Source organism: Spinacia oleracea, chromosome 3, assembly GCF_020520425.1.
Source record: "Spinacia oleracea cultivar Varoflay chromosome 3, BTI_SOV_V1, whole genome shotgun sequence".
Lineage (NCBI taxonomy): Eukaryota > Viridiplantae > Streptophyta > Magnoliopsida > Caryophyllales > Amaranthaceae > Spinacia > Spinacia oleracea.
The window spans coordinates 80,151,491-80,170,112 of NC_079489.1; the positions used below are offsets into that span (position 1 = coordinate 80,151,491).

The 18,622-nt window shown below is 42.0% G+C and overlaps 1 long non-coding RNA gene across 2 annotated transcripts; it reads left to right on the top strand.

The window, feature by feature from the left end:
• Window positions 1–716: 716 nt before the first annotated feature.
• On the top strand, window positions 717–4,731 carry LOC110775357 (uncharacterized). 2 transcript variants are annotated; one of them, XR_002529727.2, is made up of 9 exons: window positions 717–874; window positions 964–1,049; window positions 1,354–1,458; window positions 1,745–1,816; window positions 1,915–1,983; window positions 2,880–2,976; window positions 3,192–3,287; window positions 3,569–3,777; window positions 4,477–4,731. It is a non-coding gene; the product is annotated as an uncharacterized lncRNA (long non-coding RNA). The 2 variants fall into 2 exon arrangements; XR_002529726.2 differs by having other exon boundaries at window positions 3,192–3,284.
• The last annotated feature ends 13,891 nt before the right edge of the window (window positions 4,732–18,622 follow it).

Here is an 18,622-nt window from a genome sequence, read left to right on the forward strand (position 1 = left end):
AACCTTTCCCTTTCGGGAATGGGGACAAAAGTAGGTGTCTACACTAGGTTACCCTGTTAATGCACTTTCTGTCATCCCTAGTACTCACTAGTGGAAAAAGGGTCATTTGCATCGCACATTTAAGTGCATTTGAGTCGCACATTGTGCGTGGCAAAAGCTCTCGACGCAAATAGCGACGCAAATGACCCTTATTTGCGTCGCACATTAAGCAAATGTGCGAGGCAAATGACTTTTCAGGCACCATGTTGAAAATTCATTTGCCACGCACATTAGCTTAATGTGTGTAGACACCTAATTTGTGTCTCCCCTTTGGGATGATGACGAAACCATTATCCTTGTTAGGAGATTTGAGTAACTCCAGGCGGAAATCCCAATTGCTAAGAATACCTCCGAAATCCAAAGTCCAAAATCCAATCCCCGAGGTCGTTCCTCTCCCGGAACTCGGTACAAAATACAACTTCCAAACACTACTACATAAACGAGCAAATGCAACAGTTTAATGCAACGGTTAAAGCTAATGCAACGGTTCGTTGCAATGGTTTCTGTTATTACAACGACAAGTGCAACGGTTGTGACTATTGCAATGGTTAGGTGCAACGGTTAGATATATTGCAACGGTTTGGTGCAACGTCAAATCAGAGACCGTTGCATTAGGAGTTCAAATGCAACAACTCTTTTAGCTATTGCAACAGAGGCTAGTTTACGGAGTATTAATTAAAATTGCGAGAAAACCCTATCTTAGGAAAGCACCAAAATTGAAGCCTCCCTTTCGGCCTTTCGGCCTTTCCCACTCACATAATCCCATTGCTCCCACTCGCCACTCCCGTTGTTGAAGCTCCAGCACCTCGCCGCTCGCCGCTCGCTGCTAACTCTGGTCTTTCCTTTTCTCCCCCCTCTGCGATTTCAATTTCTCAGTTTTATTTTTGATTTCCCTAGTGTAATTTTATTTTCTCTAAGCTGTAGATTAATAAGTTGACGAACGTCAATTGCGGCTAACCCTAGAAATTTCCAATGAATAAAATTGAATCTCAACCTTCGGATATTACGAGGTAATTTCTTACAATTATGTTCATCAATTCCTTAATTGTTATAAAAATTGATTTGTTGATTAATTTTCTTGGTTTTAGGGTTAACAATTCGATTTGAATTAGTACATAGATTGTGTTTAAAGAATTTCAGATTTTGTTCAAACAAGTTTTTGGGGTTTTAGGTTTTAAGTTTAATGGTTTTTTAAAAATTGGTGAATTCAAACAACAATTTAATGGAATTTCGAATTTCGATTTGTATTATTGTTCTTTCTATCTTTTTCATGACTTTGCCTGATAGTTTTTATCAATTCCATTGTCTTTTAAGGGTGAATTAAGTGTTATCCAAGACTAGGAACAAAACAAAGCTAAAAACTCAAGTGCCCTAACCAGAAAATCAAGTTAATCAATTCAGACCTTCAGAACTTGCAAGGTATTTCTCTTTTTTCGCTCACTCTTTAGTCGGTTTCAGCTTATAACCTCTTTATGAGTATGTTACTCTGTTGTAGTTATTGAACTAGGACTAAAAAATCACTTGATTTGGAATTTTGGTTATGGTTTATACCCTCCTCTATAAGGTGGTGATGCTATTGTAGACAAGCTACTATAATTTCTTCTCTTTCTTTGCTCGTTATTTTGGTTCTTAGACTATATAGATTGTGTACCTTATTCTTTGGCATGGCAATCATGTTTCCATGGGTTAATTTTTTTTTTTGCAGATGTAAATGGACGCATTGACCTTTCTCTCCCAAACATATAAGTTGATTCAGTCCATTGTATTTTGTGGAGAGGTGTGTAATGTGTAGTTCACCATACCCTAATATTGAATTATTGGTCATGTTTTTTGGAAATAGACATGTAGAGCTTGTTTATGATTCTTACTTTGTAGGTTTATCGCATGAGGTTGCTTGGAGACTATCATCATTCAACTCGCATTGCTTTTGTGGAGTTTGTTATGGTAATCCTTGAACCTCTGCTCTTGCTTTTTTGTTTTGATTAGTTTATGTTTGAAATTCTCATGTTCAGGAGTGTCCATTTGGGTACTCTATTTCTCTCTATTGTTTTTCTGAATTTCCTTTTTGACCTGAATATGGTATGATGTTTTAGACTGTATTTGCCTTTTGTCTTCCATCTTAGGTTGCGACTAAAGATCTTCTGTTTTTGAAATTTCAGATCATAGCTACAATGGTTTAAGGCAGTTTCTATCAGTTATAATCCTCTTTCGTGTTATTTTAGAAACAGATATGGGAATCCTCTTTCGTGTTATTTTAGACTGTATTTTCCTTTAAGGCAGTTTTTTCTTTGCTAATTAATCAGATATGGGAAGTTAAGAATTTGTGTGTTTATGTTGTTTGTTTATTTGATGATTGGGTTTTGAGAAAATGACATTTTTGGTAGTATTGGTTCTATAAGAACCTCAAAATGGGGTTTATTTTAGGTTTCACTCACATGTCAATTTAATTACCTGTGTTTTTTTTTTGCAAGTTATTATTAAATAAGTGGCCTCAAAACTTTCTTCAGGGTTATATATAAAGTACAATTATGTGGATTTATCTCGAATTCATATTCATGAACTTAAATTTGTTCATATGTCCTTCAAGTTAAGACAAAAATCTTTCTTGATATGTAGTAATATTTTTTGTTTATATGGTCTACTGCTTTTGGGTTGACGATCCACAAATTTTGAGTGCATTAAAACCATGGGAATTCTGTAATAAGGAAAGAAAGACTGTGTGTTTTTTTATGTTTCATCTATGTATGACCTTTCTTCGCATCCATTACCGTAGCTCTCTCTTAAATGACACCCTAGGGTGGTAGAATGTTGATGAGCCATATGTAATTATGTATGCACAGATATAAGGAATTGGATCCGCAATATTGAACAGCATGCTTCAGACAATGTGAACAAGATTTTGGTCGGTAACATGGCAAACATGGATGAGAGAAAAGGGTAATTTATGTTTCTCCCTCTCTCCCCTTCGATATCTGTCTATAAAATTATAGTGTTTGGTACTGATTTGAGAGTTCCATTTACATGTTGTTCCTACCTCGAAGGGGAAAGCCCTGGCTGATGAGTATGGGGTCAAATTCTTTGAAACAGTTAACTTGTTGCTTTTTTTGCTTATACTTTATCTGTCATCTTCTGCTGAATTGAAAATGTAACAGAGTGCCAAGACAAACTTGAATGTGGAGGGGGTCTTCCTTTCAATGGCAAGGGATATTAAACAGAGACTTGCAGAATATGACTCCAAGGCTAAGGTTGTAAGTCATCGTTTACCTGTCTATTTCATGTACATGATCATCGAGAAAAAAGTGATTACCCTTTTGTGGTTATCAGGTTTTGATGTACATATTGAGAATATTTTTTGTCGTGAACTTAGTATGTATGTATGATCCTGAAGTGCTAGCTTCTTTACCTGCTTGTTAGTTGATTAACGTTGTATAGCTCAACACCACATTCATAGTGAACTTATAAATTATCACTAGTTATCATAAGATTCCTGAAACCAAAGGGTTTATACCTTTGTTTGTTTGACATGCAGCCTGGTGGGGGACTTAAGATCAATGCAACAGACTTAGGTGCCCCTGTCCCAGCTGCTACCAAGTCGTTTTGCTGTGGCTCTTAAGCTAATTAGCGGATTTTTGGTTGAGGATTTTTGGGTGGATGATCCACAAATTTGAGGCCGTAAGATGGCACGAAATGGAGGAAAATATGAGGCTTATTTCTCGTTCTTCAAGAGCTGGTCTCCAGGTAGTCTTTCCTCCCTTTCCATAAAAAAAATTGTAAGGTAGTCCTTTTCATCACCTGATTTATAGTATCTATTAGTTTTAGTTGTTCGTAGTCGTCGATCAGGTACTACAGGTCTGACTAATAGACTACATATAATGAGTTGGGATTCATGTTATGTTTTCCTGGAATTGGTTATGCCCTCTTGATAAAGCTTGTGAACTATGATCAAATGTTGCAATTGCAAGTACAATAGTTATGTTGTTGTTTAGCTAATTTTGTTGCTATTTCTTTCCCCCCTTAAGTTTTCAAGTGAACTAAAATCACTTGTTAATCATATTTATACCTTTTATTACTCTATTTTGTTATTCCACTATATCTATTTTCAATTCAGGCAATAACCTTTGAATTTTTTCCCTCAAGTGTTAAGTTTAATATTTGCGCACTTGTAGTTTATCCATGTGACAGAGATTTCATAAGCTAAGTTAGAATTGAATCATGCGCACTTGTATTTTATTCATGTGACAGAGATTTCATTGGAATAGATGTTTTATTGCTGTTGGATGTTAGACACGTACCTAAATGAGATAACATATTAGTGTATCTTATTTAAAAGAATCGAACTCTTTTATAAGGTAGTTTTTAACAAAATTACCTTTAAAATAACATTTACTTTGTTTACAATTTATTCCTTGGTAATTTCCTGAATGTTTAAATATACAGGTCCTTCAAGAACCAAATTGATTACACAAGAAGGAACGCCAATAATGGGGATTCAAACTTTTTGGTGGTGGATCTTATAAACTAGCGCTACACGCAGCTACATAATTAGAATTATTTTTAATTTCCTTCTGTTATGTCTTTTTGATTTTGTACAAATATTACTTCATTTTGTAAATTGTCAATAGACGATGTGACGATAATGTGTATATATTTATGGATATTTTTAATAAAAATGAAATTTTATCCTCCGTTGTATTTTTTGTTTTTGCCAATACAAATATTTATTGATATGCCCATTAGGTTCTTTGAGCATTGCATAGGTCATAATGCAACGGTTCCTAAATATGACATGAATGTTGCATTAGCTCTATACAGTCGTTGCATTATACACTAAGGCAAAGGTTCTTGTAGATGCCAAGTACCCTTGCATTAGCTATTTGAACCGTTGCATTAGGGACCTAATGCAACGGTCATCATGGATGGGAAAGGACCGTTGCATTAGCCCAATAGAACCGTTGCATCAGGACTAATGCAACGGCAGCAACTGCAACGGTTCATGAACCGTTGTAATAGGCATATAGCAACGGTTTTTTGGTCCTATTGCAACGGTATTTAGGGGTTGCATTAGCTCGTTTATGTAGTAGTGAAAATCCAATCTCAAAATCCAAGTTCAATCTCAACTAGTGGACCATCCCATTGGTCTTACTAGGCCTTTTCCACTCAAAATCATATAAGGCAAGTCAAATTCGGGCGCCGACCCACAAAACCGAGCATGCCGGGCCCTGTCCTGTAAAACCGGAATTGAAAAACCCGAGAAAGGTTTGTTTTTAGACGCAAATTCAAGCCTTAACCTCCAAGAAAATACTACAAGCCAAACATCGTACTATTCGTACGAAGGTACACCCATACAAGACAAATCAAGGACGACATCTTTCCGTCCTTTTTGGCGGCATTCAGCCCACGTCAGCAGCGCCCAGCGCTGGCCAGGCGCCAGGCGCTAGCGTGTGCTGGCGTTTTGCACCATTTTCCTCCTATAAATACCCCTCATTTACTTCGAAAAAAGGGGGAGCACAACACACATAACGTCGTAATTTCGACATTACTCCTCACAATACAAACTTCAAAACTCTTCAAAACACATACAAAAAGTCCTAAATTCAAGAGCGATTGGGAGCTCGAGCCTAAGCTTAACTAGGTAAATCCGAATCCCATTTCAATTAATCATGCTATTTTGATTTCAAATGATTAGCAAGTTGGTATTTTTTGTCATAAAAAAACACCACTTGCAACAATCACACATGCTTTTTCAAAAATACAAACTTTTTCAATATACAAAATACAAACTTTCAAGATTCAAGAATGTTCAAAGTTGCTTGCATTCACCTCTTTGAACTAGAATCATCTCGAAGCATGGAGTAATAAAAGATGACACCTTTTAGCATTTAAAGGTTTAATCTTTTGAGATTCAAAACTCCATTTTTCAATATACAAGTTCAAGTCTTCAAATTTCAACATACAAGTTCAAGTTTTCAAATTTCAATCATTTCAAGTTCAAAGTTTCAATCTTTTCAAGTTCAAACCTTTCAATATTCAAGCTTTCAATTTCATGTTCAATATGCAAAATCTAGGACATTTGGGTTGAGCAACCTCTCCCAAGTTGAGATTTTCGGCTTTGAATTCGTGTCGGGTGCACTTATTTTTAAGGAGCCGTTTAGCGTTCGAATCTCATGTGCCCAAGTACAAATTTCAATATCGCAATTTCAATATCGCACTTTGAATATCGCACTTTCAATACCGCAATTTCAATACCGCAATTTCAATATCGCAAATTCAATTTCGCACTTTCAATTTCGCACCTTTACTTGCCTAGTCCATGTCTAGGAAATGTGGACCTACTCCCTAGTCCTTTTCTAGGGGGTCTTGTATTTACTAATTCCGCACTTTATTTAGTATTGTGATGTTGCTTTATGTGCTTTATCGCTTTCATCACCAACATGCTAAATAAAACAAAATACAAAGGTTACATCACGCTTAACGAAGATATTTTTGGACAAACCGGTCTTAGGTTCCTTAAATCAATCTTTAAAGCAAAGTGACCACCGTACAATTAGAAATTCTATTTTGTTCTAATTTGCAAACCCACATAGTCTAATCTTAAGGTTTATTTTCGAAACAATTTTGTGCCTACGTACTTGAATATTTCTAAAGCTCGCCGAATAAGCATTTTCGTTCCCGAGCCCGGATCTCACCCATCCGTTTCAAGGATTCAAGGCCTTATCCAAAAATAGACTCATTGTGCGGTCTTCCCAAATGAGACCTAAAATAAGTTTGGTGGCGACTCCTTCGAGGTGCAAAAACAATTCAGCGGTTCTCTAAACGAACCACCGCGTGCCAAACCCCCCACTCGCAGGGAACAGGAAAAAAACCCCCTACAGTAAATTGGCGACTCCGCTGGGGATTTTTCTAATTTCAATTTCGAAAATGAGAGCAGATTTCGAGCAACCAGCCACCGATCTGCCGAAGTACTGGATGCCAGCATTGGCGCCAGGCGCAGCCCCTGCGCCCAACGCCGCTGCCTGCATCCAGGACAGTGGTTCACAGTGGCTTGTTGCCCACTTTTGCTCAACTTTTCGTGTTGGGAGTTAGTCTGTTTTTGCATCTGGAAGGACGCTCCCAAGCCTCGTGAACGAGTGCCAAAAAACGGGCTTTACAAATACAAATTCAAGTACGATTTGAATTTCAATTTCTAGGCATTTCATGCATTTTTCGAAAACCATATTGTGCAAAATGAATTTCTACCTTTTCCCAAACGGATGTGTTCTACATTCGGGCTAGCCCCGGGGGCAACGAAATGGTGACTCTCCATACGGTTCCCGACCAAAGTGTGTGACCATTTCCGCGCCTACCGAAATTTGGCATTTGCTTGACATTCCCGATGTCAAGTATGGAGGCCGTCTTCCGACACACACTTCCCTTAGGCGGAACGTGAAAGCTTGTCACCGGATTCGTCTCTTAGCCGAGTACCTTTTTACACCCAAAGCCGACCACTTGCATCATACAAAAACTTAGACCGACCTTAGGTTGAGAACTTTGCATGTCGCATTCATATTTATGATTAGTGTGACAACGTGCTACTTGTGCATTGTGTGGGCGTCTTTGCACGCGTGAATGGCTAACCTCGAGTTCTAGCTTGCCAAAACCAATTAGCCTCCAAGTAGGAAACCAAACCCCTAGGAGCATCATTCAAACCTCATGCATCTAAATCGCCGATTTTAGGGTCTTTAGGAGTGTCACTCCATTTGATTCAAAACCCTTAAACACGCCTCACGCACAAATGCCAAATTCAAATTCAATCCAACGGCGTCATAATGCCGGATTTTTGAGTCCAAATTCCAAGCTACAAATTCAAAATCAATCCAACGGGGTCATAATGCCGGATTTTCGAGTCAAAATTCCAAGTTCCAAGTTCAAAATGCAATCCAACGGCGTCCTAATGCCGGATTTTCTATTTCCAAAACCTCACATCTTCAAGTCAAGTCCAACGGCGTCATAATGCCGGATTTTCTAGTCCAAGTTCCAAGTTTCAAAGTTTAATTCAAATGTTCTAGTTCAAAACCTCAATTTTCAAGTCCAAATCCAACGGCGTCATAATGCAGGATTTCCTAGTCTTCAAGCTTCAAGTTCAAATTCAAACTTTCTAGTCCAAAACTTCAAAGACGACCCAACGACGCCATAATGCCGGATTTTCTAGTCCAAATTTCGAGTTTCAAGTTCCAAGTCAAGACTCAATCCAACGGCGCCTTAATGCCGGATTTTCTAGTCCAAACTTCAAACTTCAAAGTCAAAAACCACAAATCCAACGGCGTCATGCCGGATTTTCTATTTCGAGCATTCAAGTCTTCAAGAATCAAAGTCAAGTTGCCAATTCCAAACCTCAAAAGTTCAAATGCCAAACTTTTCAACTCCAACTTTCAAACCTCCAATTCCATGTCAATCTTTCGAATTTCAAATCCTATGCTCAAAACTTCAAATTCCAAATACATGCCGTCGTAATGCCATTTTCTATTCCGCATTTCAAACCTCAAGCTCGAAGTTCAAAAATTCCAAACCTTCAAATTTCAAATCCTACACTCCAAGTCCACGGCGGCATAATGCCGGACTGTCAAGTGCCCAAATTCAATATCCACGGCAACATAATGCCGGATTTTCCTAATACGAAGCTTCATGTTCTACATACAAAATGCGTCCTTTTCCATTTTAAAATTCAAACTTCGAGTCAAACTCAAATTCCAATCGGGTTGAAAATCCCCAGAAATAATACAAGTTCAGTTGTTCAATCGGGTTGAAAATCCCCAGAAATAATACAAGTCCAATTGTTCAATCGGGTTGAAAATCCCCTGAAATAATACAAATTCCAATGGGTTGAAATTCCCTTCACATACTCCAATTCCAATGGGTTGAGATCCCCCTAAAATATTGACGGGTTGAAAATCCCCTAAAATAATACAAACCCCATTCCAAATATTTCCAACGGGTTGAAACTCCCCAGAAATAATACAAGTTCAAATCTACGGGTTGAAACTCCCCAGAAATAATACAAGTTTCAATTGGGTTGAAATTCCCTTCAAATTTTCCAAGTCCAATGGGTTGAAACTCCCCTAAAATAGTGACGGGTTGAAATTCCCTTTTAAACAATACAAAATCAATCTCTTTCAATCGGGTTGAAATTCCCTTCAAATATTCCAAGTCCAATGGGTAGAAATTCCCTTAGAAATTCAATTTCCTAGTACAAGCCCAATTTCCATGTCCTAAGGCGGGTTGAAATCCCCTTCAAATAAGTCCAATTTCCAATAGGTCGAAATATTCCTTTTCGATTTCCCAAGTTCTAGTACAAGAGCCAAAGAATGAACGCTCCGCTCAAACATTTCCAACGGGTTGCAAATCCCGAATACAAGTACAAAATCCAAAATCCCGAATCTTTGGAGTGACACTTAGAGTCAAGTCTAGGTCTCATTCATTGCATGCATATCATATCATGTGTCGGGAAGTCCAAGTTCTAAAATTATCTGGTGTGTCCTAACTAGGAGTCCAAAGATCCTGTGGGTTCGCCGAAGAGGGGAGAGGTTGAAAAGAACTCCAGCAGCCCCAGCCTCCCGCATAACCGGTGTCGAGCAAGCAACCAGATCATCTCCTACAAATCAGACTCCCAGCCCCATTCAAGGAACAGTCCAAATGTCTGCCTTTGAACAACTCGCTCAACTCCTAGCGGCTTTCGCCAACCTCAGTGCCGATGTGGAGAGCATAAGAAACCGATTGGGTGTCGTGGAACAGGGTGCGCCCACTGATGACTTAACCAAGAAGAACGAGAGTCTCGTCAACAATGTTACCAATCAAGAGAACTACTTTGACACCTCAATGGAGGACAACCTCAAGGGGAAGGCTAATCTGCCAGACAAATTGTCCGCCAATGATATTCCAAAGTTCAAATCAACTGACAATCCCAAGTACCATCTCAAGAACTTCAGAGCTACAATGGCGATCAAGGGGGTCGAACTTGAGCTATACCAAGTGGTATTCCCTATGTCTCTGGAACCTGTCTGCCAGAAATGGTACTATTCACTCAAGGAACATCAAACGAGTATCTGGGAAGCGGTTACTCGAGCATTTATGTAGCAATATCAGCCCAACATTCAGCTACAAACTACTCTAAGGGAACTAGAAATTCTCAGGCAAGGGCCTCAGGAAGGCTTTACTACTTACCTCAACCGGTGGAGGGAAATGGCATCCCAAATGGTAACCCGACCATCCGAGAGAGAGTTAGTCAAGATTTTCATCGCCAGTATCCTTCCAAAGTACAATGCTCACATGAAGTACCTAGGTCTGGAAAGCTTCTAGAGAACCTACGACATCGGGGTCGACATAGAGGATGACCTAATGAAAAAATCCGCAGCCCCAGCTCCACAAACTGAAAAATGGAAGGGAAAAAGACCTGAAGCGACCCACAAAGTTCATGAGGTCAACGCCCTAGAGGCTCCTCAAGGTCCCAAAACGAACAACTTCAAAAGCAACGCTAACCAGCGCAACTATCAAGGCAGGCCCCAAAGAGTCTTCACAAACCTCGGGATGTCTTACAGTGAGGCATTTGATCGGCTGGTCGAGAAACAAGTCATAGCACCAATCGGTCCAACACCCGATCCTCTAGTTGACAAAAGATCCAAGAGATGGGATCCCACGGCTCATTGCAAATACCATCAAGGGAAGGGTCATGACATCGAGGACTGCTACAAACTCAAACACTTGATCCAGAACATGGTCGACAACAAGACTTTACCCTTACCTCCAGGGGCTAAGCAAACCCCCTCTGTACAAGCCATCTCCTATGACAGCGAAGATGAAGAAGAGCAGTTTCCGTACAATCTGATCTCCACAATATGCAAGCCAGGTTACGAGCTTATAGTTCCAAGCTTTTGCCATCTACTTCCAAGTGCTCAAAACTGGGTGATCCCCGAACCTAGGGTAACCACCGACATTCAAGAGAACATCTGTCCTCTCGCCACCGTGAAGGCTTTAGGGTTCTCCGAGTACGATCTCATGCTGAGTGCCCAACAAACTGTTAAACTCCAGAGTGTCACATACAAAGCTTGGGAGTCCTTGAGCTGGTTTTCTCCTTTGACACCTATTACGACAATGCTGAGTTTCTGGTAATCGATGTACCTACTAACTTCGACCTAATATTCGGAGAGCCTTGGTTCGAGGAAATACTAGACGGCCCTGCCTGCCTCACCCTCAAAGGTTCAAGCTTCCGAGACACTCTCATCAAGCAAAAGCCGGCTGTACGCTAGGAAAAGGATGAGTGCATTCAAGAATACTACCACCGATGGGCAATCTCCGCTCGTACAATTCAACCTGAAATACCAGAGGGCAAAATGGTGGGAATGTTTCTCTTAGGGCTCAACACTTCATGTAAGGGCATCTTTGCCGCATTTCCTTACAGCACATGGAACCAAGTCTGGGATCAAGTCATGAAAATCTAAGCATGTAGTCCCATCTTCGAGGATTATGACGATTACAATGCAGATGTCTGGGAGTACCCTGAGATTCGATTAGTGTCTTTGTCCAGGTCTAGAGTCTGTCTTTCAATTTTCGAGTCTAGCAATGAGTCTAAGTGTCTAGAACTAGAGTCTTGCATCAATCAAGCGCCTCTAAAGGCCGAGCTACAAGTCAAAACAGTCGATGTAATGATTGCTGATTTCAATAACACTTCAATTTCTACTTACTCCTCGAGTCCTAATTCAAAATCAAATCCTAATCCACACAACTTTGCTTCACAAGAAACTGACTTTGAATTTCTAAAAGCTATCGAAAATCATGAAAACATGACGCCCATAATTGAGGAAACAGAAAAAATCAACCTTTCTAACAGCAGTGATTCAAAACTAGTTCAGATTGGTTTAACTCTTTCTCAAGCATAGTGGGACGATCTTATCAAGCTACTTTCAGAGTATGTAGACGTCTTCGCATGGTCCTATCATGATATGCCAGGGGTTGATCCAAGCATCGGTCAGCATACAATTCCCCTTATTCCAGGGTCAAAGCCCATCAAGCAAAAGCTCCGCCGCATGAAACCGGATGTTTCCCTCAAAATTCAAGAAGAGGTCTCCAAGCAGTTAGAGGCCGGGTTTATTTGAGAAGCAAAATATCCAGAATGGATAGCAAATGTCGTCCCAGTTCCAAAGAAAGACGGCAAAGTACGAATGTGTGTGGACTACAGGGTTCTTAACAAGGCCAGCCCTAAAGACGGTTTTCCATTGCCTCACATCGACGTCCTGGTCGACAACACCGCAAATCATGCCTTACTCTCTTTTATGGACGGGTACGCAGGCTACAATCAGATTCCCATGGAAGGGGAAGATATGGAGAAAACAACCTTCATCACTCAGTGGGGTACATATTGCTATACAGTTATGCCGTTCGGACTAAAGAACGCAGGAGCAACTTATCAAAGAACATCCACAGCCATCATGAGCGATATGACTCACAGGGAAATTGAGGTATATGTCGACGACATAATTGTCAAATCCAAAGAACGGCACGAGCATACCTCGGTACTTCGAAAGTTTTTCAACAGGCTCAGACAATACAATATGAGGCTCAATCCTCAAAAGTGCGCATTCGGGGTAACGTCAGGCAAGTTGCTCGGATATGTCATCAGCTCTCGAGGCATAGAGGCCGACCCTTCAAAAATCAAAGCAATTCTCGAGATGCAGCCACCAACGAATGAAAAGGAAATTCGGGGTTTTCTCGGCAGACTACAATACATCAGCAGGCTCATTTCAAGACTCACAATGATCTGTGAACCAGTATTTCGAAAGCTCCGGAAAAGCGAGCCCAAAGTGTGGGATGACGATTGTCAGCATGTATTCGAAACAATCAAAAGCTACATTTCCAACCCACCAGTACTAAAACCAGCAATGCCAGGGATTCCCCTCAGGCTTTACCTCACAACAACAGATTCAGCAGTGGGGGCTATGCTTGCTCAAGAAATTGAAGGCAAGGAGAACGCCGTATACTACATAAGCAAAAAGCTGATCGAGTACGAGACCAAATACACTCAGCTCGAGAAACTCAACATCGCCTTGGTTTGGGCCACAAAGAAACTACGGCACTACATGCTCTCCCATACAATACATGTGATCTGCAAAGCCGATCCTCTCAAATATCTATTCGAGAAGCCAGCAATTAACGGACATTTGTCCAGATGGTTGGTCATGCTAGCAGAATTCGACCTCAAATACATTCCACAAAAGTCTATCAAGGGTTCAGCAGTCTCAGATTTCCTAGCCGACTGTCCTGTCGAGGCAGAAGAGGAAGATTACGACTTACTCGACGAGCAAATCTTAATGATTAGTGATGACAGTTGGTCAATGCATTTTGATGGTGCCTCCAATCAGAACAGATGTGGTGTTGGAGTAATTCTAGTAGCCCCAGACGGCACGCACATTCCTATATCAGCAAAACTGCAATTCAACGTCACAAACAATGCGGCAGAATATTAAGCATGCATTATGGGCCTGGAAGCCGCCTTAGCCCTAGGTGTCCAGAGACTTCGAGTGTACGGGGATTCCTCCCTAATCATCAATCAAATTTCCGTCAAATGGAAAGTAAGGAGCGAGGGCCTGGCTCCATACCAGTCTTACCTTGAGCAGTTGTCTGAAAAAATAGAAGGGCTCCGCTATACATACCTCTCGAGAGAGGAGAATCAATTCGCCGATGCACTAGAAAAGCTGGCCTCAATGATCAACATTCCAAGCAGCATGGCTGAAATGCAACTTACAATTGAAACCCGTCAAGAAGCAGCATATGTCCATGCTATTGACCACGTCGAGCAAGACGAAGATGAACCTTGGTTTACAGACATGCAAAGGTATCTACAAAGTTCAGAGTATCCTCCACACTATTCAAGCAAGAACCAAAGGGCTCTACGACTACAATCAGCCAATTTCGTCATAGAAGGCGGCATTCTATACAAAAGGTCCCTTAACGGTCCTAATCTCCGATGTGTTGACAAGCACGAAGCTCAAAGAGTCATGGACAACATACATGCAGGAGTCTGTGGCACCCACATGAATGGGAAAATGCTAGCTCTCAAGATCGTCAGGGCACGATACTATTGGACTACCCTAGAACGGGACTGCTACTTCTTTGTCAAGAAGTGTCCCACATGCCAAAAGTGTGCGAATCTGAAGCACATTCCTCCATCTCTACTATACTCTCAATCATCATCGTGGCCATTCTCCGCCTGGGGTATCGACGTCATCGGCAAAGTCACTCCAACAGGGATCGGGGGTCATGAGTTCATACTGGTCGCCATCGACTATTTCACCAAATGGGTCGAGGCCAGATCATTCAAAGTATTGGGTTCCAAGCAAGTGGCCCAGTTCATACAAGAAAACATTATATGCAGATATGGCGTTCCTCACGAGTTCATCAGTGACCAGGGAACCCATTTTCAAGGAGAGTGTGAAGATCTATTCATCGAGTACAAGATTCAACATCATCGCTCTTCACCTTATCGCCCACAAACCAATGGGGCAGTCGAAGCAGCCAACAAGAATGTCAAGACCATCATCATGAAAATGACTACCAATTACAAGGACTGGCCTCAGAAGCTACACTTCGCATTGTGGGGATATCGAACTTCAATTCGCACTTCAACTGGTGCAACTCCGTTCTCATTGGTCTATGGAATGGAAGCAGTACAACCTAAAATGGAGATACCTTCTCTAAGGATAGTCCTAGAAAGCAAAATCCCAGAAGTTGCATGGGTACAAGCAAGATATGACGAGCTAGTCATGCTCGATGAGCGACGGCTTCAAGCCGCTCACCATGTACAAGTCTATCAGCGTCGAGTGGCCAGACATTTCAACAAAAGGGTCAGAACCCGAAACACCAAGGAAGGCGAGCTTGTCCTGAAAGCCCTTCGCAAAAGCATCATGGACCCAAGGGGAAAATTCAAACCCAACTGGGCAGGCCCGTACATCGTTAAGAAGATCCTCTCCGGGGGAGCAGTTGAACTAACAAACATCGACGGAACAGAATTCAGATCTCTTACCAACCTCGATCAACTCAAGAAGTTCTATGTCTAAGTTCCATGTTCAAATTCAAGAATCCAAATTCAGGTCTTGTAAGGTAGTCAGAACTACGTCCGGCCTGATTCCTTAACGGGACTCGTAGGCAACCTCATTTCGAGGCCCGACCACTTTAATACAAAAAAAATTCAAAATTTCCTCAATTAAGGGCATCCTAAAAATCAAATCAAATTTCAAAACTCACATTGTTGTTGTTGTCATTCCAAATGTGCCAATTCAAAGCAAAGCATGTTCAAGCGGAATTTAACACAATATCTCTTTATTTGGCCCTAAGGCCTTCAAAGAAAATTCAAATACAAAGTCAGAATCAAGTGAAGCAAAGTTCAAAAGCCTTTTCACTTCCTAAACACATGTTCTAAACACATTTTCCAAACACATTCTAAACACAATTCCTTCAAATACAATTTCAAACACATTTAGCCTACAAAGATCTAGGGTCGGGCGACTATGCTCTTGAGTCTTGGCACCTTGAGTACTATCCCCTGGCTCCTCCCGCAATCAATCATCAATCTTCCCCTTTCCCAAGCGGCGGGAGAAAGAACTTGCAAGCCTTCCAAGACGGGATGACGACGAACCCCCTTTGGATTCCGAACGGTCAAGCACCGGATGGGCCACACTCCCGTCACCTTCCTCATAGTCAGTTGATGCAGGACGTCTAGCTCTAGAACCTCGGACTCTAGCTGGTCCGGAGAGAGAAATGTCCCTCTGGCTTAGGCCTCTCATCCAAACAATGTACCCCGCAGACAGAGCAATTGGCTCAGGTGGGAACTGGATACTCAAGAATGGTTTGGCGATCCAATACCGCCTCCAAACTTCAAGCCGATTTGCATTCAGCGCAACAGGTTTCAGGTTCTCTTCGGTACATTCTGGGATCTCCTGTTTGAAGCCATATTGTCTCATCACTCGAGCAGGCGAGTAGAAGACTAGCATTGTGAGGCTTGGCACCCTCAAAACAGTAGAACCAGGGGCATGTTTCATAGCAGCAATTCCCCACCAAGGAACTACCCACCTTATACAAGATTCAATCCCAGAGAGTGCGCATCTCCACTCATCCAATGAAAGCCGGCCATACACCATGGGCCGCACAATGAATCCTTTTCTATTATAGCTCGCCATGTTCTCCGGTGGTGCCACCAACACGAGCCTCTCTATAAGCCAAACCTTGGGGAGTATACAAAGAAGCACATTTCAAAATTCAACATTCAAAATTCAAATACAAGTACAAAGTTCAACAATACAAAGAAGGCTCCAGATCCTTACTTGGAGTAATACCGGACTTCCCGACGGCAACGAACAGGGGTCCGACTTCAGCATGTCAAGGCCATCAATGTTTCGCCAATCACGAGCGGCATTGGGTCCCGACCATTAGCAAACTGCTCTACAATCTCAATTAGGGAGGCATCACCATTGCCAAACCCCTGCTTCGAAAAGAGAAAGCGAGCAAATATACAAAAACTCAAGGCTCTCAAGCGAAAAACTTTGGGAACATCAGGCCCAGCAAAGTAGGTGACAAAGAGGGACAAATCCACCCCTCTGCCATATACAACAACACTCAAAAGTGGGGACTTCAGGCCCAAATACCTTTCAAAGTTCAAGAAAAAGTGTTCTTCTACACTAGGCATGCATGGCTCCAGCATCAAGGGCCACCCCAATATGGCACTAAATTCCTCAGGGAGGGGACATACCTCATTATTTCCAAAGCGGAAGACATGATGATTTGGGTCCCAAGCCTCCAGAGCAGCAAGAATGAAGTGCAAATCCAATTTTACAAACCGGAAAGAGACGGGCACCCCAAGATGCATGCCATCAAGCTCCCTTTTCTCCATCTTGCCTAGCGAACCAAGCCACGAGTTCAAGGCACTTTCAAAAGACACGGCCATATTTTCTTTTCTTTTCGAGAGGAAGCAGTATGCAGTGATAGCAGGGAAGGATTGATGCAAGAAATGATCCAACAAGCTCCCTATTTATACAAGAATTGGCTTGCACGACAGCTCACAGGCGCCAGGCGCCAAGCCTGCGCCAGGCGCAAGGGCCTGCATCTAAGGACAAGGCCACCGTCCTCTCTTATAACTCCGAGTACACACTCTTTAGTGTTTCGGACAGCAAAGTACAACCTCCCTTATTCAAGATTCCAAAGCCGCAAGCCGCACAATTTCAAGCAGTCCAGATCAACGCTTCGGGCAGATTTCGGGTCGATTTTTCAAAATTCAAGCATTCTAGTCCTAGATCGGCGTCCTAAGTTGAGTCTGCATATGCATAAGCAAGAGTTGAATATACTTTGACTTGCGCTTTTCCTAACCAAAAAACCTCAGTCAAAGTGGGGGCTTATAGTGGGTATATACACCCGAAAAAATGGGCAAATTTTTTCAAATTTTTTCGCAAAATTGTCATGCATGCATATAGCTACAAAATTTCAAAGCACACACTACGCATACAATTTCAAGCATTCAAATATACAAAACCCAATCTTCAAAATTTTACAAACAAATTCAAGTTCAAAACCATACAAACCATACAAAAATTCAAGTTTCAATCCATACAAATACAATACATCTAGCCTATACAGGGTCAGTCTGAGTCATCATCGGCAGTGACCTCAACCACAGGTGCCTTGTCCCTATTACGCCTCCTAAGGCGCTCCAGCTCCTGATCCATCTCCGTCCCATGGGTACTAGGATCCTGCTCCGAAATACGAAGTGTGCTAGTGGAGGGATGAACTCCCTGCTGAGGGGAGGAATACTGATACGGCGGCGGCATCGGCATATACGGATACGACCCATACATCTGAGCCTGGCACATCCTATCCATCTCCGCGTAGCAAGCCCATGAACCTGCACTCCAAGGCTGAGGACCACTTCCTCCGAAGTAGTAGCTGGAAGGAGGAACAAAGGGCCGTGAACCGCTGGCACTTCCGAATGAATGCCTGGTGGGATCAACATGTACAAATGGGGAAGCTCCCCACTCAACATCAGAGTGCCTCTGATGAGCACCAGCACCGGACCCCTGTCCCAGCTCCAAGCTCGGTCCCTCCTGTCTCGAGGACGTCTCCGCCTGAAGCTCCCTGTCAACAGAGTCTCTGCGATCTCGACGGCGCTCCCATACAAGGTACAATTTCAAAAATCAATTTCCCAAGTAGGAATTTCCAGTATACCAGTTTCAAAATCAAGTGAGGTACCTCTCTGTTTCGGCCAGAAAGCTCAGCCTGGCGCACTGCCTCTTCCAAGAATCAAGCAAGAGCATCCAGCGACGCACTCTCGCCCGAGGCGCCTGCATACAAAATTCAAGATCAATTTCCAAATACAAGTTACAAACAGTTTAAAAAATGCAACAGTACTTACAGGGGCGTAATGCTAGGGTAAAGCATCATATGATTTCTGGTGCGGAGGAGAAGCCCAAGGAATGGTCTCCACCGCCTCTTCCCCGTCCGAGTTCTCATAGCGGAGGATCCTATCAGCATGGGGAATGTCCTCAGGATCAACCTCCTCCTCCTACACACA